Genomic DNA, 21,181 nt, shown 5'->3' with positions numbered 1-21,181 from the left:
GTCAGTATCATAGGATTCAAAAGACATCAATCATTTATGTCAACAAGGAAAGAGTGAGGGCTGTGTGACTCTTCTATCATTAGGAAAAGATGTGCTCAAGAGACAAAAATGTGGTCTAAGGAGGGCTGAGCAACTGTAGGTTATAGGAAAACTGAGTTCCAGACTATAATTTGGTCCCCCTCCCCTAATTTGGACTGGTATATTATATTTTTCATTTCATGCAATGCCATGTGTGCAGTAAGACATTATGTAACTTGGTCAGTCTCGGTTGTGTAATATCCACTAAATGCTTTAAAGTGGCTGACGTTATTAGCAGTTTGGTGCATGGGGAGGCCATTGCTTCCCTTGGCTTTGGCGGGATGCAATATCGTGTAATGAGGTTGGAACTGGCCTATATTCAAAATTACATTCCCAAAGGGCTGCTATTCAAGCCACATGACAACTGCTTCTCTTTTTCTTAAGACTTTATTCTAAGTGGACTAAAAACAGCAAAATTGCCGTGTTTGAACGGTTCCATAGGTGGAATGGGTCTTTTCCCTGTTTTGCTCCCAATTTATTATTTTAAGCTAAGATTTCTGAATTATACCCAGTTTTAGAGACATTGGGACACAAATTCCCGTCCCCCTCCATCTAAGCTGTGTGACCTCAGGCTGGTTCTGAGCCTTCATTTCCTTACCTGTAAATTGGCGATAACACTTCCCTAAGGAGGTGCAAGAAGGTTTATAAAGACGCCAACAAAGCTCCAGTCTCTTAATTATGTCACCTCAGGCAAGTTATTCAGCCGTTTGATTTGCTGATTCCTTACTTATAAGTTGGACCAGTTGTGGCTACTACCCGCAGTAGTCGAAGAATAGATATCATAGGCAAAGCTCCGGGAAAGGTGGCTGGTCCTTGGCGGCTCGAGAGGACCTGATAATGGTCCTGCTAGCGAGCATTCCCTAGGGTGATGCGGTCGAGTTATGAAACTTTGGGAAAAGAGAGAACAAGGAAAGCGGGCGATCAGAGGCCCAGTCGCGAGACCTGCCCCGCTGGGGCCGCCAGCCGGCACCGCGACACCCCGGGACCTGGCACCGCCTCGCTCCACCCCTGCGAATCCGGGGCGAATCCGGGCGGAGAGTTCCTGCCGGCAGCGCAGCGCAGAGCCCCCTCCGGCCCGCCCTCTCTCCCTCCCTCCGGCAGAGCTCCAGCTGTGCCAGAGGCACGCGAGCCCTGAGAGTCCGCCGCCAACGCGCAGGTGCTAGCGGCCCCTTCGCCCTGCAGGTAGGAGCCGCGCCGAGACCCGGATCACCGGGCGCCCGTGGGAGCCGGGTTTCCACTGCCCTCGCCCTCCGTCCCTCCTCCCGCCCAACCTGGGCAGCTGGCCGCTCCCCGCCCAACTTGGACGAGACTTCAGCGAGTGAGTCGGCGGCGGACTCCCTAGCGATCCCCAAGGGCCTCCCTCGCACGCCTTCGGGTGGAATTCCTGCAGGGTGAAAGCTGACAACTCTGGCACGCACTTTTGCTGCGCGGGCGGCTGCCTGGAGCGCAGAGTCGCGCAGGCTCAGGCTGAAGCCCAGGCGTCCTCTGCAGGATGCACCGCTTCGCCGCCAAAGGGCTTCGGGTGCAGTGTGTGTGGTGTCCCCAGGTCATCCGGGCGCCCTTGGTTCGGGTGCGCGGTGGCATGACTGGGCTGGTGGGGGCAATGGGACCAGCATCCCGTACCAACCAGGAAGTGCCGCGTCCCAAGGCTTCGAGCCCAGCCCGCAGAGCACGGTCCCGGGGGTGTGGTCACAGCTGCTGACCGCGGCTCCCGCCGTGTGCTGTGACCACTCGGAGGTGGGGCGAGGGGGCCGGGGGCCAGCAGCAGGGCGTGTGTAAAGGGTCTTGTTCCTCACAATACGATTCAAGGTATTTGGGACGTAGGGCTCAGATCCAGGAGTGCGGTCCTCCAAGCCTTCCATAGGATTTTGTGACGCCCTTGAGAACCGCCCTTGTAGACTCAGTCCTGAACTACCACCACGCCTGTATTTGCTCCTCCTCATCTTGGATTATTGCTTTCTTTACTTCCTCTGTGAAGCACTAAATACTAGTAGCTTTTTAAGAACAGACCACAACAGTTTCTTCGTTTGACCACCACTGTCTCCAGAATGGGGAGTTCCGTTATCAGCCAGCCCTGCCAATTTTAGTTAAGATAAGCCTTTGTGGGCCTCCAAAGTCCTCTGAGAGACTAGGTACCCAGAGACCTCTGAGGTATGTTAAATGGTTTAATTCGTGGTGGTGCAATGAAAACTTAAAGAAGGAAAGGAATCTGCAATTTGAACTGTTAACAGACCCCACATTTACACACTGCCTATTTGAATAAGAATCTCTTTCGGTATTAAATGTTTTGTGACACACAAGTGAATTTGTACACAGTCTTTTTAGCTTGAATTTGTAGACAGCCTTTAAATGTTGTTTGGGGATCTTTGGACTAATTGTATAAGCTCTCAGTCTGGCTTCTCAAGAACCAGTACAGTTAACAATCCATATAAAAAGTTGGAGTGCTGCCTGGGTGCGGTGACTCACGCCTGTAATCCCAGCACTTTGGGAGGCTGAGGCGGGCAGATCACCTGAGGTTAGGAGTTTGAGACCAGCCTGGCCAACATGGTGAAACCCCGCCTCTACTAAAAATACAAAAATTAGCCAGGCGTGGTGGCACACGCCTGTAATCCCAGCCCCTTGGGAGGCTGAGGCAGGAGAATCGCTTGAACCCGGGAGGCGGAAGTTGCAGTGAGCCGAGATGGAGCCATTGCACTCCAGCCTGGGCGACAGGGCGAGAATCTGTCTCAAAAAAAAAAAAAAAAAAAAAAAATTGAATGCTAAGGCTTTGAGGAAAAAGTGTCTTTACAATGTTTGTCCCTGATGACAGAATAATTATGAACTATAGTAAACACTGTACAATGCTCATTTAGGTTTGTAGACTTACTTATAACCAGGTAGTGGGGAACCCTGCTTCTTGGAAGTTGTATGTTTACTTAGTGTTTCTTAATTAAAAATAAAATTACAAATTTTATTTACCTTTAACTCTTATAGGGTTTTTATTTTTGTTACAAAGGAAAAGTAGGACTGTCATTATTATTATTATTATTATTTTTTGAGATGGAATCTCGCTCCGTCGCCCAGGCTGGAGTGCAGTGGCGCGATCTCGGCTCACTGCAAGCTCCGCCTCCCGGGTTCACGCCATTCTCCTGCCTCAGCCTCCTGAGTAGCTGGGACTACAGGCGCCTGCTGCCATGCCCGGTTAATTTTTTGTATTTTTAGTAGAGACGGGGTTTCACCGTGTTAGCCAGGATGGTCTCGATCTGCTGACCTCGTGATCCGCCCGCCTCGGCCTCCCAAAGTGCTGGGATTACAGGCCTGAGCCACCGCACCCGACCCTATTTTTTTTTTTTAATAATTTGAAATTTTATTTTAGATACAGGGGTTACATGTACAGGTTTGTTACATGGACATACAGCATGAAGCTGAGGTTGGGGATACAACTGATCCCGTCACCCAGGTGGTGAGCATAGTACCTGATAATTTTTTAACTTTTGCTCTGCTTCCTCCCTCCCACGTCTAGTAGTTCCCAGTGTCTATTGTTGCCGTCTCTATATCCATAAGTACCCAATGTTTACCTTCCACTTATTAGTGAAAACATGCAATGTTTGATTTTCTGTTCCTGCATTAATTTGCTTAGGATAATGACCTCCATCCGCATCCATGTTTCTACAAAGGACATGATTGTGTTACTTTTTATGGCTGCATGGTATTCTATGATGCATATGGACCACATTTTCTCTTACCCGGTCCATAGTTGATGGGCATCTAGGTTGACTCCATGTCTTTGCTATTGTGAACAGTGCTGTGGTGAACATATGAATGTGTGTGTGTTTTTAGTAGAACAACTTATTTTCTTTTGGATATATACCCAATAATGGAGCTGCTGGGTTGAATGGTAGTTCCGTTTTGAGTTCTTTGAGAAATCTGCAACTGCTTTCCACAGTGACTGAATTAATTTACGTTCCAACCAACAGTGTATAAATGTTCTCTTACAGGATGTTTTAAAAAAATTTTTTTTTCTTTTAATTTCACTTTTGTTGTGGTAAAATATGCACAACATAAAATTTACCATTGTAGCCATTTTTAAGTGTACATGTGGTGGCATTAAATACATTCACATCATTGTGCTACCATCACCACCATCCATCCACAAGACTCTTCATCTTTCTTACAGGGTTTTAATAACATTTAAATGATAATGGTTGTGTTGCAGGCTTTCGTTTTATCGCTAAGCAAGGTTTGAGTTCCTTCTCGTAGCTTTAGAGAAATGCACCTTTTAAACTTTTTTTTTGAGACAGGGTCTCACTCTGTAGCCCAGGTTGGAGTGTAGTGGCACAACAGCCTTGACCTCCCAGGCTCAAGTGATACTCCCACCTCAGCTTCTGAGTAGCTGGAACTAGAGGTGCGCATCACCACCCTTGGCCAGTTTTGTTTGTTTTTTTTGTAAAGATGGGGTCTCACTGTGTTGCTAGGGCTGGTCTTGAACAGCTGGGCTCCAGCAGTCCTCCCACTTCGGCTTCCCAAAGTGCTGGATTACAGGCATGAGCTACCATACCCAGCCGAGAAATGCACTTTTAAAAGAGAAAAGGTAAAAAGCCATAGCCAGACTGTTTAACAAATCTTATCTGCAGCAGGAAAGGCCTAATACATTACTGTTTCAGGATAAGCTTGTGATGTATTTAAACTTGTGTCTAAGGGTATTGTGGGGTTTAGCTGTCAAGAGGAAGGAACACGTAAGGGAGTTATTGTTATTGATCATTTCCTCTCCTGAGTATCTATCAGAAAAATAACAATTGTCAGTGTTGTCCTCTTTAGCAGTGCAATAGTACCTATCGAAATTATGCTTGAGCTCAGGTAGTGTTGCCTTTTTAGTAACTAAAAGCGGTGTGTAGCAATTTCCTGTCCGTCCCAGATGTTTACTAAAGATTGATACTAGGGGACCCAACACATAAGATATGTCTCTTTAAACTTGTAGTTAGGCTGAGTCATTGTTTTCACAAGAAAAGCTATAGCTCTGCAAGGTCTAGTTTTACGTTTACAATCCTTTAAATCTTAGCACCACAAAATAAAATGTATTTGCTAGGGTGTGGCTAAAAGTTGTTGCGGGGTTAAAATGAGAAACATGTAAACCTAACTTTCCCATAAGCCTGTGACATTTCTGATTACAAAGAGAATCATACAAATTGCATCTTATGCTTCAGTGGGAACACATTCCAATGTGTTAGTTTCCCTACATTTCACAGTGCCGTGTAAAATCTGGACCCCAGCTGTTTTAGTGCTGGGTTACTAAGCAAAAGTGTATGTTATGTAAGTGTTTCATAGTGTCACAGTTTTTTTTTTCTGTTGTGAAACTTTCTTAATTTTTAAATTTATTGAGCAAACATTACAGCGACAGAATAAAATGAATTATTTATTTAATAAACACTTACATGGTGTTTACTTTGTGCCTTGCACTCATCTGAGCATTTTACAAACATGAATACATTTAACCCTCAAAACAACCCTGTAAAATAGGTAATCTTATTATGGCCATTTTATTTATTTATTTATGTTTGTTTTATTGTATCTTATTTTGTAGAGATGGGGTCCTGCTATGTCGCCCAGGCTAGTTTCAGACTTCTGGGTTCAAGTGGCCCTCCTACCTTGGCTTCCAAAAGTGCTGGGATTCCCAGGCATAAGCCACTGAGCCTGGCCTATGCCCATTTTATAGATGAGGCAGTTTGAGGCATAGTGAGATCCCACAACTAGCACATGGCAGAGCTGGGGATCCATCCCAGGCAGCTTGCACCCAGAGTTTTGACACTGCTGTCTGTCTAGACAAAAACATAACCTGTGATTCCATCCTCTTAACAAACTGTTTATTAGGTTTTTTTAATCCCATTTTGTCCTTGTTCTTTGACATAATCGCAATTATAGTGCAACTCAGACAATCTGTTCAAGTCCTTTATTTTTCGGAAGAAGAAATTAAGGTGGAGCATGGGTATGTCCAAGGGTGGAAACACTGGGGCAGGGTCCTGGAGATCCTCTGCTGTGCCAGGCCTTAACTCCTGATTGTGAGGAGACTGGGCCAGGGATCCTGGGAGAGTCTGGGAGGCCAGGTGTATTTGGAAGGGGTTGGGTGTTATGTGCAATATTTCCAGAGGGAAGCATTTCAATATTTTAATAATTGTTATGACCATACTAGAGCTAATCTGCTAAATAAGGGCCCACGTTATGGCAGACTGGGTCATGGGAGGTCTTGCTTCCTAGGGCTCCAGAATCCTGGATTGCTTCCCCCGTTGCTGCTAATGCCCGTGACCCTCAGCTCCCCTCTGGATGAGGGCAATATTTTATTCTGTACTCAATCATTTTTTGAACTTTTTGGATCTAGAGTTGAGAACCTTTTGGAAGCCTCTGACGCACAAAAGAAAACCAGCCAAAGGCAACATGGAAATAAAAATAACTAGTTTAGTCAGTTCTTTTGTTAAGAAAGAGAGAGAGAGACTTCTGAGGCCATAAACTTATGAACTTTATATTAAGAACAGGAAAATAAGGATTCAGAATTTAACAGTGATCTTTTTCAAAGTAGGCTTTTACAGATGGCACATTTAGATGAAGGAGAATAGGAATAAACATGGGGAAAAGGAAAGCCGTAGAAAGGGAGGGGAGAAGCAAATGCAGAGACGAGGCGTTGGCAGAGGGCCACAGATAGGAAGCAGGGAGCTAATACCTTTGTCAATTCTTTACAAAAAGCCTTGCGTCTCAGTGTGTTACCACTGGATGATGCCTTCAAAATATCATAAGCAGTTGCAAATGATCTTTCCTTTGGTTTATCTTGATGGGATCTTAATGTTTAAACTGTTGCTAATCAACAAAGCACGCGGACAATAAGATACAAGGGAACTCTTAGCCCCTGATTGGGATCTTCATAACAGTCTAGTCTAGTTTAGTTTATGCCACTTTCCATGAGTGGATTTTATATGTAGTGTGATATTAGAATCACTGGATTTGCCATTATTTTTCTATTGACTGTCTTCCCTGTGAGAGGGCAAGGTCCTTGAGGTCACAGACTGTGTTTTTGTCATTTTTGTGTCTCCAGTGTCCATTGTAGTGTACAATAGATGTGAATTGAATGAAAGGGTACATGGATGAAGGGAGAAGGTGTAATCCATTTTATTCAAAATACATAGGTATTTCCAGAAAATAAGTCTTTATGATTAACATTTTACTGATTTATTTGCTCCATGGTGCCATTTAACTATTCTTAAAAATAAAATGTGTAGATGTAGAATGGACAGTCTGTGGCATTTTGGGTAAACAGCTATACTCACTTCATTGATCTTTTTCTGCCCAAGTTCTGAAGAAGGGGTCCTTTGAAATAAAGAGTTTGAGTAGGTAACCACTGGTTGGGATCGGAGATTTATGACTTGGAGCAGAAAAACATTTCCAGATGTGTAGGGCAGTGGTCCTCTGAAGATGCAGACCCAAAAGTGAGAAATTTAACCAAAGGGGCTAAGAATAGGAAAAAAAAAAAAAAAAAAGAAGATGAAGGTTTAGATATTGTTTTTTAAGTGTCACCATTATTCCTGCTTTGGAATAAAAAGAGGTAAGAGGTAAGGTAGGAGTACAGAATTTGGGGATGAAGTATATTTTTGGCACTAACATCACTGTGATGTTAAAACTATTTTTAAAAGATAATAAATACCCACACCTCTGACTTACTAATTAGTTTTACTAAATTTATTGCTCTCTATGCTAAGTTATTTATCTTTATTATTTCTATATGGTAAAAATCCTGTAACTATTACACGCCTTCCCCAAACTGTATGTTCTAGTGACATCATGTTGGTAACTTGGAAGTGGCCATGGTAGCAATTTCTTTTATTGAGACAGAATTTCACTCTTGTTGTCCAGGCAAGAGTGCAATGGTGCAATCTCAGCTCACTGCAACTTCCGCCTCCCAGGTTCAAGCGATTCTCCTGCCTCAGCCTCCCAAGTAGCTGGGATTACAGGTGTATACCACCATGCCAGGCTTATTTTGTATTTTTACTAGATACAGGGTTCACCATGTTGGTCAGGCTGGTCTTGAACTCCTGACCTCGTGATCCTCCCGTCTTGGCCTTCCAGGAATATTTACACCATCGAAATTGGCAAACACTACAGTTAGGGTTTCTCCTCCACCCGGACCTGGTTGCTAAGCATTTGTCAGCACACCACTGGCTTTGCCCAAGGGGGATATCCGAGCTTCTACACCCCCTCTTTCTTTCTCATTATGACCAAAGAGATTTGTCCTGCACTTTTCTTTCAACCGTCACAGTGATTCTGAATTTGGGGATGTGGTTGGGGAGGAAGGAATACACTTAGTTATGCAATGTTCTTATCTCTCTGTGCCTATGATCTGGTCTGGTACAAGTCTCAACTGCCTTCATTTTAACCCTTGATTCTTCCTTTTGTAGAGATAGAATTCTCCCTGCAACCTCCTGAAGAGCTGGCCTTCCCTCCTTCTCCATCACAGTAGTTCCAAGGTCTGGCTAAACAAAATCACCTGGGAACTTCTTAAAATACAAATTTCCAGGTTCTATCACATATGTAATAAATTTAGATTCTTGAGGAATGGGACTCAAAATAGTATTGTGTAAGTTCCCTTGGGAGTTTGATGATCACCCCATGTGCCTTCTGGGCCCCTCTTGTGGGCTTTTGCTCTCCAGCCCTGGCACCTGTGTACCTTGCTTAGAATCAGGTCATTTGGGCTGCTGGACCCTGGCCACACTGTATGGTAGCCTCGATTTTTATGTTTGAACTCAAATTCTGATCTTGTGAAACTTGGTAATCAGGGGCCACTCTTTGCCCCATTGGCCTGATTTCTCATGCTCATTCATTGGAGCCTGGGTTTCTAACTAGGAAGGCAGCTAGTGTGTTGCAGAGAGACTATCAGAGGAGTCAGGTGTGCTAAGTTTCATTTCTACTTTAGCGTCTGTGTAACCTTGATCAACTTGTTTTTCACCTTTCTGAACTACAGTTGCCTATCTCCAGAGTTTGTTAGGAAGGTTGTTTCTAGAACACATCAAGCTTTGTTCCATCTTAGGGCCTTTTAATCATGCTATTCCCTCTGCCTGGAGCACACTTCTCCTAAGTCTTTGCATGGCTTGCTTCTTTTTTGTCATTTGGATCAATGACAAAACGGTCAAATGTTACCTCCTTGGAAAGGTTTTCCCTGACCATTGAAAGCTGCCTCACCTCACAGTCCACATTGCATTGCTTGCTACCTGATCCTGTTCCAGCCTTTTACCTAGGGTTATTTTCATGCTAGCATTTACCACTATCTGAAATTCTTTTTCTTTTCTCTTTTTCTTGCTTACTGGGTTTTCTACATAAGAGCTTAAGCTTTATGAGAGTAGGGACTTTCCTGACATGTAGTAGGTGCTCACTAACTACTTGTTGAATGACTACCTTTCCAAGTTGTTATATAAATATATGATGTTAGTGTGAACCCTGGTTCCCAAGGGATTCATTTGTTTTCCTAATTGTTCTTTTCTGACCTCACAGATGTTGCTGTTTTTATGACAATGATTCATTGCTGAGATATTACTGCAATTTGGAACAAAGTGCTGCTCTCAACTGATGAGAAATAAAATCTGTAGCTTTCTATGTGAATGCCTTCTTTCGTTTTCAGAGAGCTTGCAAAAACTTGTTTCAGTTGCATCTGTCACGTGGGTGTATAATCTGTGATAGAACAGATCGATTAAACATGAAAGTACCGTAACATAAATGAGACTGATTTGGGGAAACTCCTGTTTCCTACCTTTTTTGAGTTCTACCGGGGTGGTTTTTGGTAGTGTCATGGGGACTAGGGAAATGTGTATCACTTTGTAAGAAAGGCAGGCCATAGGCTGGGCACGGTGGCTCATGCCTGTTATCCCAGCACTTTGGAAGGCTGAGGCAGGTAGATCACTTGAGGTCAGGAGTTCAAGACCAGCCTGACCAACATGGTGAAACCTCATCTCTACTAAAAATACAAAAATTGGCTGCGTGTGGTGGTGAGTGCCTGTAATCCTAGCTACTTGGGAGGCTGAGGCAGGAGAATTGCTTGAACCTAGGAGGTGGAGGTTACAGTGAGCTGAGATCGTGCCATAGCACTCCAGCCTGGGTGACAGAGGGAGACTCTGTCTCAAAACAAAAACAAACAAGAAACAAAAAGAGAGGCATGCCAGAAACGCATGTTGGATATGTTTGTCCTGTCTGATCTCACCAGATACACGGGGTAGGTTTGACTAACAGTGAAGTAATTTTTGCAGATCCATTGCCTGGAAGGCCAATAAGGTTGGCAGTGAAAGCTTTCATCCTGTATTTGCAATAGCCCCTCTTAAGGATGGCGTTGAAGAATTTATCAAGCACAGAGTCTTTTTGGTGCTAACACAGTACTAGGCCTAGGCTAGTGAGTCTGAAATGTGGTTCCAGCCCCACAGTTTATAGTCTAATGCAGTCACCCAAAGGCAGGACTGAATTGTGCAGCAGAATCCTGCCAGGCCACCTGAAATGGGCTGGCTTTTATAATGATTTTATGTTCCAGTTTTCCTTGATAGTGATTTTCAAACTGCTTTGTGTCAGGGCAGTGCAGTGGTGTGAATGTTTGTCTTCCTCAAATTCATATGTTGAAATCCTCACCCCAAGGTGTGATGGTATTAGGAGGTGAGGCCTTTGGGAGGTGATTAGGCCATGGTGGCTCTGCCCTCATCAATGAGATTAGTGCCTTTATAAGAGGGGCCAGAGAGGGACCTCTGACTCTCTTCACTAAGTGGCGGGTTAGTGAAAAGGCAGCCTCTGGGGAAGCAGGCCTTCACCAGACACCAAATCTGCAAGCACCTTGATCTTGGACTTCCCAGCCCCCAGAACTGTGAGAAGTAAGTTTCTGTTGTTTATAAGCCACCTAGTCTATGGTATTTTGTTATAGTAGCCTGAATGGACTAAGACAGGTGGCTGGCATTGGAGTAGAGATTGGGTCCAGGGATGTAGACAGCAGAATTCTGGAGCATCTCTAAACACCACATTCAATCAGAGCATCTCATTTAGAAAACATACTATTGTATATTTGCCTTTTAAAAATTATGTTTGGGCCAGGCACAGTGGTTCATGACTGTAATCTCAGCACTTTGGGAGGCCAAGGTGAGTGGATCACTTGAGGTTAGGAGTTTGAGACCAGCCTGGCCAACATGGTGAAACCGCATCTCTACTAAAAATACAAAAATTAGCCAGGTATCGTGGTGCACACCTGTAATCACAGCTACTTGGGAGGCTGAGGCAGGACAATTGCTTGAACCAGGGAGACGGAGGTTGCAGTGAGCCGAGATCACGCCCCTTCATTCCAGCCTGGGCAACAAAGCGAGACTCCATCTAAAAAATAAAAAAAAAAAATAAAGAAGTAAAAATTATGTTTGTTTTAGATTTGCAGAAAAGTTGTGGTGCTGTTATAGTGAGTTTCAAAGGAGTACACAGTTTCCTCTATTATTAACATCTCACATGGGTATATGATACATTTGTTATAATTAATGAACAAATATAGATGCATTATTAAGTAAAACCCATATTTATTTAGATGTTCTCCCATGTCCTTTTTCTATTCCAGTATCTTGCCCAGGATACCATGCTGCATTTCATAGTTGTGTCTCCTTGGGCTCCCTTGGTTATCACAGTTGCTCAGACTTTCCTTGTTTTTGATGACCTTGATAGTTTTGAGGGGTACTGGTTAGGTATTCTGTAGAATGTCCCTCAGTTGGGATTTTTATGATGTTTTTCTAAAGATTAGATTGGGATGATGGGTTTGGGGAGGGAGAGGACAGAGGTGAAATACCATATTTATTACATCATATCAAGAGTACTTACTATCAGCATGACTTATCACTGGTGATGTCCACTTTGATCACCTCACTGAAGTTGTGTGTGTAAGGTTTTCCATTGTAAAGTTACTTTTTTCCTCCCTCTCCACACTCTACTCTTTGGAAAGAAGTCACTGTGCACAACCCATACTTTTGGGAGTTATGCTCTACCTCCTAGAGAGGGGAAAATGTCCTAAAAAGATTTCATTCCCTTTACTTCCTTTAATGTTATAGATTTTCTTTTGTATGTCATTAATTTTGGTCTAAAATAGAAAAGTAGTACACTTAGGTGGCCTTGTTTCGCTTCTGTGCTAGTTCACAAACACAGAAACACTTTAGAAAGTAGTTTTAGTTGCAGGCAAGTCCTTGTTTTTTCTCTCTCTCTCTTTTTTTTTTTTAGACGGAGTCTCATTCTGTTGCCCAGGCTAGAGTGCAGTGGTGCTATCTTGGCTCACTGCAACCTCCGCCACCTGGGTTCAAGCAATTCTCCTGCCTTAGCCTCCTGAGTAGCTGCGATTACAGGCACGCACCACCACCCCCGGCTAATTTTTGTATTTTTAGTAGAGACAGGGTTTCACCATGTTGGTCAGGCTGGTCTTGAACTCCTGACCTTGTGATCCACCTGCCTTGGCCTCCCGAAGTGCTGGGATTACAGGCGTGAGCCACCGTGCCTGGCCTGAGTCCCTCTTTTTAAATGAAAGTTGTGGGCAGACAATTATGCTCAGAGACCAGATAATCTGGTCGAAGGGACCAGAATGATGCCTCTGAATCAGGTGTTGGTTAGTGGCTTAGTGTGCGGTAGGCTACCCATGAAACTTTTGTGCTCCGATGCTTGACTGAGGACACAGTCCTCCTAAAAAAGAGTGTGAGGCCCATCCCAGCATGGCTGACTCTCTAATGGCCAACTTCTCTTGGGCCTGTGTGTGGCTTAGCTCTCAGGACGGTCAGGTAATATGTCCAGAGCTGGGCCTTGGGACCTGGCTAGACAGACCTGAAGAGTTTTCTGTTGCAATCAAATAAAGGATAACAATATTAATTTGGAACATGCTGAGAAGTCATTGTTGTAATTAAGCACAAGTTAAGCATACATAATAAGTATTTCACATAATTGATTAGAATTATTTTAACACAACCATAGCAAGATCCAAAAATTCAAAACAAAAATTCAATTCTCAATCTTTCTCTCTCTTTCTCATGCTAGTGACCATTATTGACGCTGTCTCCTGATTTCACCTAGAATTTATTTCTCAATTTACTTGATATTCTCTAAGTCATAGCACTTAACATGATGACTTCTATACAGCAACAGTTTCCTTATGCCTGATTTCCTAGGGCCGAGGACTCAAAGAGTCTGTAAAATTTGACCATAATTTAAAATTGGTCATATGTTCGATGAGTAGGAGAGTTGATGTGAAGCAAGGGAGGTATCATAGCCCCAGCCTAGAAAGGTCTCTAGTCCCTTTGCTCTGTGATGCAAAAATGGTTTAGAATTCCTTTAGTAGAGAATGTGTAAGTGATTGTAATTCACTGAGCACTCCCTTATCATTTAGTTCTGTATCCCACAGCATTTTAATCAGTCTACTTTGATCCTGTCCGACCCACTTTCCTGCCATTGCTGATTATATAATAGGACAATCTTACTTAAGTAGTGGTGAGTGTTACCTGGATTCAGTGGCCTGAGAATTTTTTCCTTCCCTTTAATGTTTCTTTACGTTTCACATTTTAAGGGTCAGTGACACTTAACTGTTATCTATTGTTTCACAGATGAGTCATAGAAAAATGGAAAATGACTTTGAAAATTATCCTCACATGACAGCCATCATGAAACTTACAAGGAAAAATGGCACTTAAGGAGTAATAAGCCTCTAAAAAATTCTAAAGATTGAGGGAAAAAAAAATAAACCCTCAAAGAATTTAACCGACTTCAGTCAGTTTTAAATAAGAGGCCCAAAATAAACAAGTGAGAAATTTGAAAACTTCATTCACATCAATACATGCCAGCTTTTTTCATATTATTAGGATATTTGCATATATTTTGGTCAAAAGCTGCTTACTTAAAAATATGTATTCAGAAGAAAAATGTCCATAATATGCTATAGTATTTTTTTTTTAAAGACAACCTTCTAAGTTTGCCTCTGAAACTATCCTGGGAGCAACTGCTCTCTGGGGATTCATGGTCTAGTGCAGCGGTTCTCACACTCCACTGTGCACCAGAATCCCTGGAGGGCTCAGGAGAACACAGAGCGCTGGGCCTCACCCTAGAGTTTCTGATTCAGTAGGTCTGGGCTGGGCAGAGAATTTGCATTTCTAACAAGCTCCGAGATAATGCTGATGCTGCTGGTTTGGGGACTACAATTTGAGAATCACTGATCTAATGGTTTAGCTGACACATCAGTAAACACAATTCAAAGATTAAATGCTGTGAAATAAGTACAAGTAACATGCAATGGGAAACAGGGTGTGGAGAAGTGGGGCAATAGATGAGTGAACAACTAAAGATCGGAGAAGCCATATGGAAGCGGAAAGGTTAAGCAGGATCTCGAAGCCTTGGCAGGTAGGGCATTTTGGAGATGACACTCTACTGTTGGGAGGGAGAATGCAGAATGTATATGGGAGTGGGAGTATAGCCTAGCACAGGTGGAGAGTAAGGGTGGTGTGAGGGGAGGAACAACCATGAACAGGTGGAATTAAGAATGAGAGGGCTGGGAAGTTAAACTAACATGTTCTTGGTTTTTGGAGTTTGGCAGCAAAGGAAAAGCATGATCAGAGCTATGCTTAAGAAGGGCAGCTCTGGCATTGCGACGGATGGTGCAGGAAGAGAAAGAGTGATTTTGGGAGAATCAGGAATTATTGAGGCAGCCCCATCCAGAAGCAAGGATAGGCTGAAGAAGAGCATGAAGGTGGGAGGGATACAGTCATGTGATGCATCTGTAGCAGAAGCCACAGATTTGGTAGTTGATGGGTTCCTGAAAATGAGAGAGAGGGAAGAGGCAAGGGAGAGTGAGGATTCAAAGTCTGAATTGTTGGTGAAGAGTGTTGGTGGTGGCTGGATCTCTCAGAAGAAATAATGGATAAGAAAAAGAACCTCCTGGGCCTTGGTTTCTTCAGGAGAGGAGTGGACTAGATACTCTTAAAGGTTTCTTTGTAATTGTAATTAAGGGTTTGAGGGTTTTCGCTTGTCTGAAATATGATAGCACACAGTAGTACAAAAAGTTAATGGCTTATGTATAACAGGCATTCATATATTTGTTGATTAGTTGATCCATGACAATCATTAGCTCTGAAATAGTTACATCTGCAAATAGTCTTCTTTCTCAGCTCTTCATTTTGCTATGGTTTTCTTAGTATGTTGACTTACTCTTCCTCCCATTTTATAAACTATGAATATCAACCTTTTTTTGATATGTGCTCTATGTATATATTTTAAACAAGCACAGCAGATAATTTAAACATTTCTTTGGCTGTTTCTTACATCATAATAATCACACCATATATGGAGATATTTGTACACAACTCTGTCTTTCCCACTGGATCATAAAATCCTTTTGGGTAAGGGACACATCTTACTCATTTTCATCTTCTTCACTGCACTCATCGTAAATACTTATAAAAAGTGGACAGCAAATGTTTGAGGAACTGGATTGAATCATTGAGTAAGAGTAAATTACTATCTGTTCTTTTGGGAGAGACAAATGTCTCAGACAATAAAGAGTAATAGTTTAAAGGGAAATGGAAGTCCATATATCTTAGGAAGTAGAAAGAGGAAACACATTTAATTCAGTAGACTCTCAAAACTAGAATAGAGATATTCATGGACACTTTAGGGGCTAGAAGCAGAAGTCCATAAAAAGTAGCACAGTGTTTAGCTCTATTTAAATTAGCTGTTGAAAACCTTGGGCCAGACATTTCCATGCTGGGCCTCAATTTTCTCCTTTGTAATATTGAGGTTGTACTAAACTACAAAGTTTTAGAACTCTCTGAACACCCTTTTGGGAAGAATTCTAAGCAGAGGGAACAGCATGAGTAAAACACAAGAGATAGGTAAGAGTATGTGTGTTCTTTGTGACTGGGTGTGACGTGCTAGGAAATTAAGCAGGAATGGCAGGTGGAGGCCTTGTTTCAGAGGGCCATTTCTCCTAAGATAAGGAGCCTGGACCCACCCTATGATGATAGGTGGTGTCTTGTGCAGAGATTTGTGCCAGGTGGTTTAATTGCGAATGGCATCCAGGGAGCAGGGGTGAAGGACCAGGGACAGTCATCTAGGGAAGGAGGCAATGGTAATACAAGGAAGCATTATTGGAGTGTCATTGCCATAGGCAGCTGATTGCTTTATTCCAAGAGATTATCTGAGAAGTTTTATGAAATGCACTCAGCACAGTTTATGTAGAGAAAAAAAGGGAGAAGCTTTTATCCGTGTTTCTTGTCTCCCATTGAATAAAGGCGGCCCCACTTCTGGATTGCACATGTATGACTGCCAGGTTCCCATGGGCGACACATGAAGCAGCAACAGAGGAGTCAGGGTGAGTGGGCCTGTCAGTTTGCACTTGTGTGAAGCTGGTTAAATTCTTCATGGAACTGGCTGCGATGGCAATGCAGGAATAAGAACAAGTTTGAGAGGATTTGAAGTAGTCCTTAAAAGGAGGCCAATGAAGGGAACTATTGAGAGATTTTAAACAAAGGAACACCTAATCAGAATGATATAATGGTGTGCTCGTAAGTGTTTAACAACCAGCTCTCCAGAAAATGTGCATGCACGTATGTCTATTATAAATTGTACTGATATAAAAGATGTGTTGCACACAATTTACGAGTAGTAATAAAATACTCTTTATCATTAAATCTATATAGCTAATTGATTTAGACAGATTTCTGTTGGTTTTTTTTGAACTCTTGTATCCATAGCCTAGTCATGGTTACAATTGATGAAAGAACATACTGATATTTTCTTTTTATATTATTGTGTAATTTGAAAGTGAAGCAGCAAAGGTGTATTCCAAAACTTTACTTGTTCAGGGAACATCTTCTTTATGAATTGGCCAGTAGTTTTTTTTAATACTAGAAGAATATTTCCTCAATTTTTTGTTTTATTCACGATGTAACTACTACAAGCACCAGGCATTTTATTAACATTTTCTCTATCACCTCCTAAGGCCTAGACAATTAGCAAAACAGAAATGATGTGATTGTAGCGTTTGTCAATTTCAGTATGAAACTACCCTCATCATGGCCAGTATCAAGTTATGGTGAATGGGGAAGAGATGCACAGTAGAAGCACAACACAACATTATGTAGTCTTTTCACATCCAGCAGTCGCCCCTCATCCAAGGGAGATATGCCCCAAGGCCCCCAATGGATGCCTGACACCTCAAATAGTACTGAACCCTTACACACTATGATTTTTTTCCCTATACATACATACCTATGATAAAATGTAATATATAAATTAGGTACAGTAAGAGATTAACAATAACTAATAACAAAATAGAAGAGTTATAATGATATACTATAATAAAAATTATGTGAATGTGATCTCTCTTTTTCTCTCTCTCTCAAAATATCTTATTGTACAGTACTCTTCTTTTTTTTTTTTTGAGATGGATTCTTGCTCCCCTCGTGTAGGCTGGGGTGCAGTGGCACGATCTCGGCTCACCGCAACCTTCACCTCCTAGGTTCAAGCGATTCTCCTTCCTCAGCCTCCCAAGTAGCTGGGATTATAGGCATGTGCCACCACGCCCGGCTAATTTTTATATTTTTAGTAGAGACGGGGTTTTGCCATGTTGGCCAGGCTGGTCTCAAACTCGTGATCTCAGGTGATCCACCCACCTCGGCCTCCGAAAATGCTGCGATTACAGGCGAGAGCCACCACTCCCAGCCCCTTCTTGTGATGATGTGAGACGATAAAATGCCTGTGTGAAGATGAAGTGAGGCGAATGACCTAGGCAGTGTGACATAAATGGAAAACGCCAGAAATAAACAATTCATGTTATAAATTGTGCACCATTCTGAGTAGTGTGATGAAATCTTACACTCCTCCATTCTATCCTGCCAGGATTGCCAGTCACTCGGTAGCCATCTCTGTGATCAGATTAACCGTGGTTTTATCAGTATCATAGGGCTTATGTTCAAGTAACTGTATTTTACTTAATAATGGCTACAAAGTGCAAAAGCAGTGATATAATATTTTTGAACCATGGTTGACTGCAGGTAACTGAAATTTTAGTTACATGAAACCACAGATAAGGGGGGACTGCACTACAGATAAAATAGGTGTAAGTAACCTCAAGACAATAGACGTTATTAAAATATAGAAAAGTAATAAAGAAGTGATAAATGGAGAACTTTTGCTTTAATATAATTTATTTTTTTGTAAGTTTATATAATTTAATTTTTAATAATTTTAATTTTTAATAATTTATGTGTTTAACAACTGACTCACAAAATTGCTGAAAATTTCCCAATCTTGATGAAAATTTCCCAATCTGCTCTCAGGAACCTATATGAGCCAGCCCAGAATACCACTGGAGTTATAATTTTAGAAGATTACCTTGGTGGCAATCTGTAGAAATGTTTTGTAGGGGAGCTACAGTAGGGGTGAAAAGTGGGAGACAGATTACGAAATGTCTTCAGATCCTGCCAGCGTGAGGGTTCAAATGATGTCTAGTCAGTGGAGATCACGCAAATTTCACTGGTTTGTGTTCCCACGTGGATCCGTAGGACCTTCAATGCAACTCTCCTTCAGGTATTCCTGGTGGTATCTTGGTGTTGTCTCACATGTGTTTTGAGAGCCCTACTTCCTTGGGGAGTCTTCCGCTTTGGCTTCCTTGTTGATGACCATGGGCCAAAGGGCTTTGTGGGTGAGGCTCCACCTCAGCCATAGCTGGTGTCCTCCTGAAGAGGATTTATGCCAAAAGGAGTCACATGCCCGGCCTTGTGTTTTTCAAGTTTGCAAATCAGGGAGTGGGGGTCAGCTCTAGAAAGATGCTGGAACCTGGTATGTGCCCTGCAGAAATGTCCTTGACTCCTTTTGTCACCAGGAGCCTAAATTTACTGTGTTTCTCTGTGACTCACAGAGGCAGGGGGAAAGACAATCCTCTCCACTTCTTCCTGCAGCTACTTGCTGCATCAGCCTCAGCCAGTCTGGGGCTGGGCAGGGAAACAGGCCCTCTTCTTTCTCCTGGTTTGTCCCTTGGTTTGCTCAGAGAGACCTTCGTGTCTGAGGGCCCCCTTCTCACCTTGCAGATCAGCTGGTGTGGTACTGAATGCCTGATGGATGGCCAGGGGCCCCTGATCCATCTGCATTCCCAGAATATAAGAATCTCATTTGGGGCCACCCAGTCCCCACTACTATTAGTAGATGAAATAAGGTGGAATAGATAAGAGGATGGAACTGGCCCCTGGGTGCATGATGGGGCCAATAACAGAGGTACAGGGTGTACATGTGGCTGGGCTGTGAGACAGGGAAAGAGGATGAAATTGAGATGCAAGGTAGAAAAGCATGACTATGTTCAGTTTGGGACTTGATGAAATAGGTACTGGTAGGACAGTTCAGTAGGCACTGGGCCTGCAGGAGAAAGAGAAGAAAGGAATGGTGGCGTTGGGAGTAGTAAAGCTGTGGGTATGAATGAATGTCTATGAGACTCGCCTCCCTGTAAGGACATAGAATGAGGAGACACAGTCTACAGGTAGACTAGGTCGAGTTCAGAAGCCTGAAGAACATCAGTGTTTAAGGGATGGTGTTGGGAAAGGGAGCCAGGCCAGCCAGAGAGGAATGTTCGGGAACTCTGAAAGGAAGGAAATGGCATGAACAAAGGAGCTGGGGCACAACAGTGGTGACTCACACTGGGAACACTTCGGCCCATTGTGTTTATGCTTATAGTTTCCCAAGTTTATCTTTTCAGGGTTATGATTATGTTAACCTCACCTCCCTCCCTCCCTCTAAAAGAAAAAAAAAAAAGGAGTGAAAGACTCTTCAGTATCATGTCAGTATCATGAGTGGCCCCAGGTGAGGAAGACATCTGACACGTTTATATCATGTCAATACTTCGATCCAGCCTTTTACAGTCAGTGTGAAGAGAAAACAAATTTACTTGAAGCTAAAGGAATAGGAAGTGTCAGCTTTTTCCTGTTTGATGTTTCTTGTTGTGTTTTCCATATTAATCACTTCATTCTCCCCTTGGTCACAGGCCTGATATTTTTTTTCCCTACACATGTCAGCTGCCTAGTGTGTCAGGCAGTTTTTCACTGTGATATAGAGACACAATAGAGCTGGAGCTGGCAAGGTGACTGCCAGAAATGTGTGTCACTCTTGATGGTTATGTTCATGAGCATCCAGAAAGCCCAGTGCTCCTGAACTGAATTATAGGCTTTGAAATGACCATGTGGTTTGCATTCAGCAAAAAAATATACCCCAGACATGTGCAAGGGTTGTTGGTTTGGGGAAAATTAGATGACTCCAACATGAAAAGGCAGAGCCTATCTAAAGAGATAGGCTAGTGTGAGGTTTTTTTACAGCACAAATCTGTTGAATAAGTGGATTTGGATGTAACCACGGGCTTGCCATATGAAATTCTATTCCATGGGAATTAAAGTTTGTGGCTTTGTGAAGGCATTTGTTGCAGACTATGAAAAGTTCTCATATTCTTTTGCCAAAACGTAGAAACATGGAGAAATACGAAAAAGCTTTTACTGTGGCTGTCTCCTCTAATCTTCTTAAACACTTAATGTGTCCCATGTACATAGCAGTGAAATTAAATACAGCTATTCTTGATAATGTAGCAACTTAGATGTAGAAGTCTACTGCTAAGGGAATAGGAAGACTGAAGAGAACAATTCTTATATCAGTTAGGAACTGTGTTTCACTACAAGTGTCAGAGCCCCCAGGTAGTGGCTTTATTTCTCATGTATAAACAGTCCGGAAGTAGTCCGTTGAGAGCTGGCATGATGGCTCTAGAAGTCATCAGTCTCTAGAGCTCTCCAATCTGCCACCTCCAGGATGTGGCCCTTGTCTGAGATGGCTGCTAGGGCTCTCAACATCATATTTACATTACAGACAGAGAATAGAGGAAGAGGAGCATGCTAACTCCCTTTGCAGGCCCTGTCTCATAATTCCAATACTCCCAATTACATCTCATTGGCCAGAGCTTAGTAACATAGCCACACCTCACTGTGCATCTCTAAATTATCATAAATCCCATTTTTTGAAAAATTAACTCACAATCTTCTCTTCTCCTGGCCATTATTGCAAGAGATTGGGAGAGAGCTAGTACAAG

At 42.7% G+C, this 21,181-nt stretch overlaps 1 protein-coding gene across 4 annotated transcripts in view; it reads left to right on the top strand.

Moving 5' to 3' along the window:
* The first annotated feature begins 1,044 nt into the window (after positions 1-1,044).
* The window catches only part of PLD1 (phospholipase D1), a 204,104-nt gene continuing 183,967 nt past the window's right edge, over positions 1,045-21,181 (top strand). The window contains exon 1 of one of the 4 annotated variants that reach the window (XR_010125788.1): positions 1,045-1,260. The gene's annotated coding sequence lies outside the window, so the exon portion shown is untranslated. Of the gene's footprint in view, positions 1,261-1,284; positions 1,397-1,858; positions 2,230-21,181 lie in introns of those variants that run through there. The other 3 variants (XM_054481498.2, XM_054481499.2, XM_054481501.2) reach the window with 3 other exon arrangements.

Source organism: Pongo pygmaeus, chromosome 2, assembly GCF_028885625.2.
Source record: "Pongo pygmaeus isolate AG05252 chromosome 2, NHGRI_mPonPyg2-v2.0_pri, whole genome shotgun sequence".
In the NCBI taxonomy this organism is placed as follows: Eukaryota; Metazoa; Chordata; class Mammalia; order Primates; family Hominidae; genus Pongo; species Pongo pygmaeus.
This window is presented reverse-complemented; position numbering and strand designations above follow the sequence as displayed.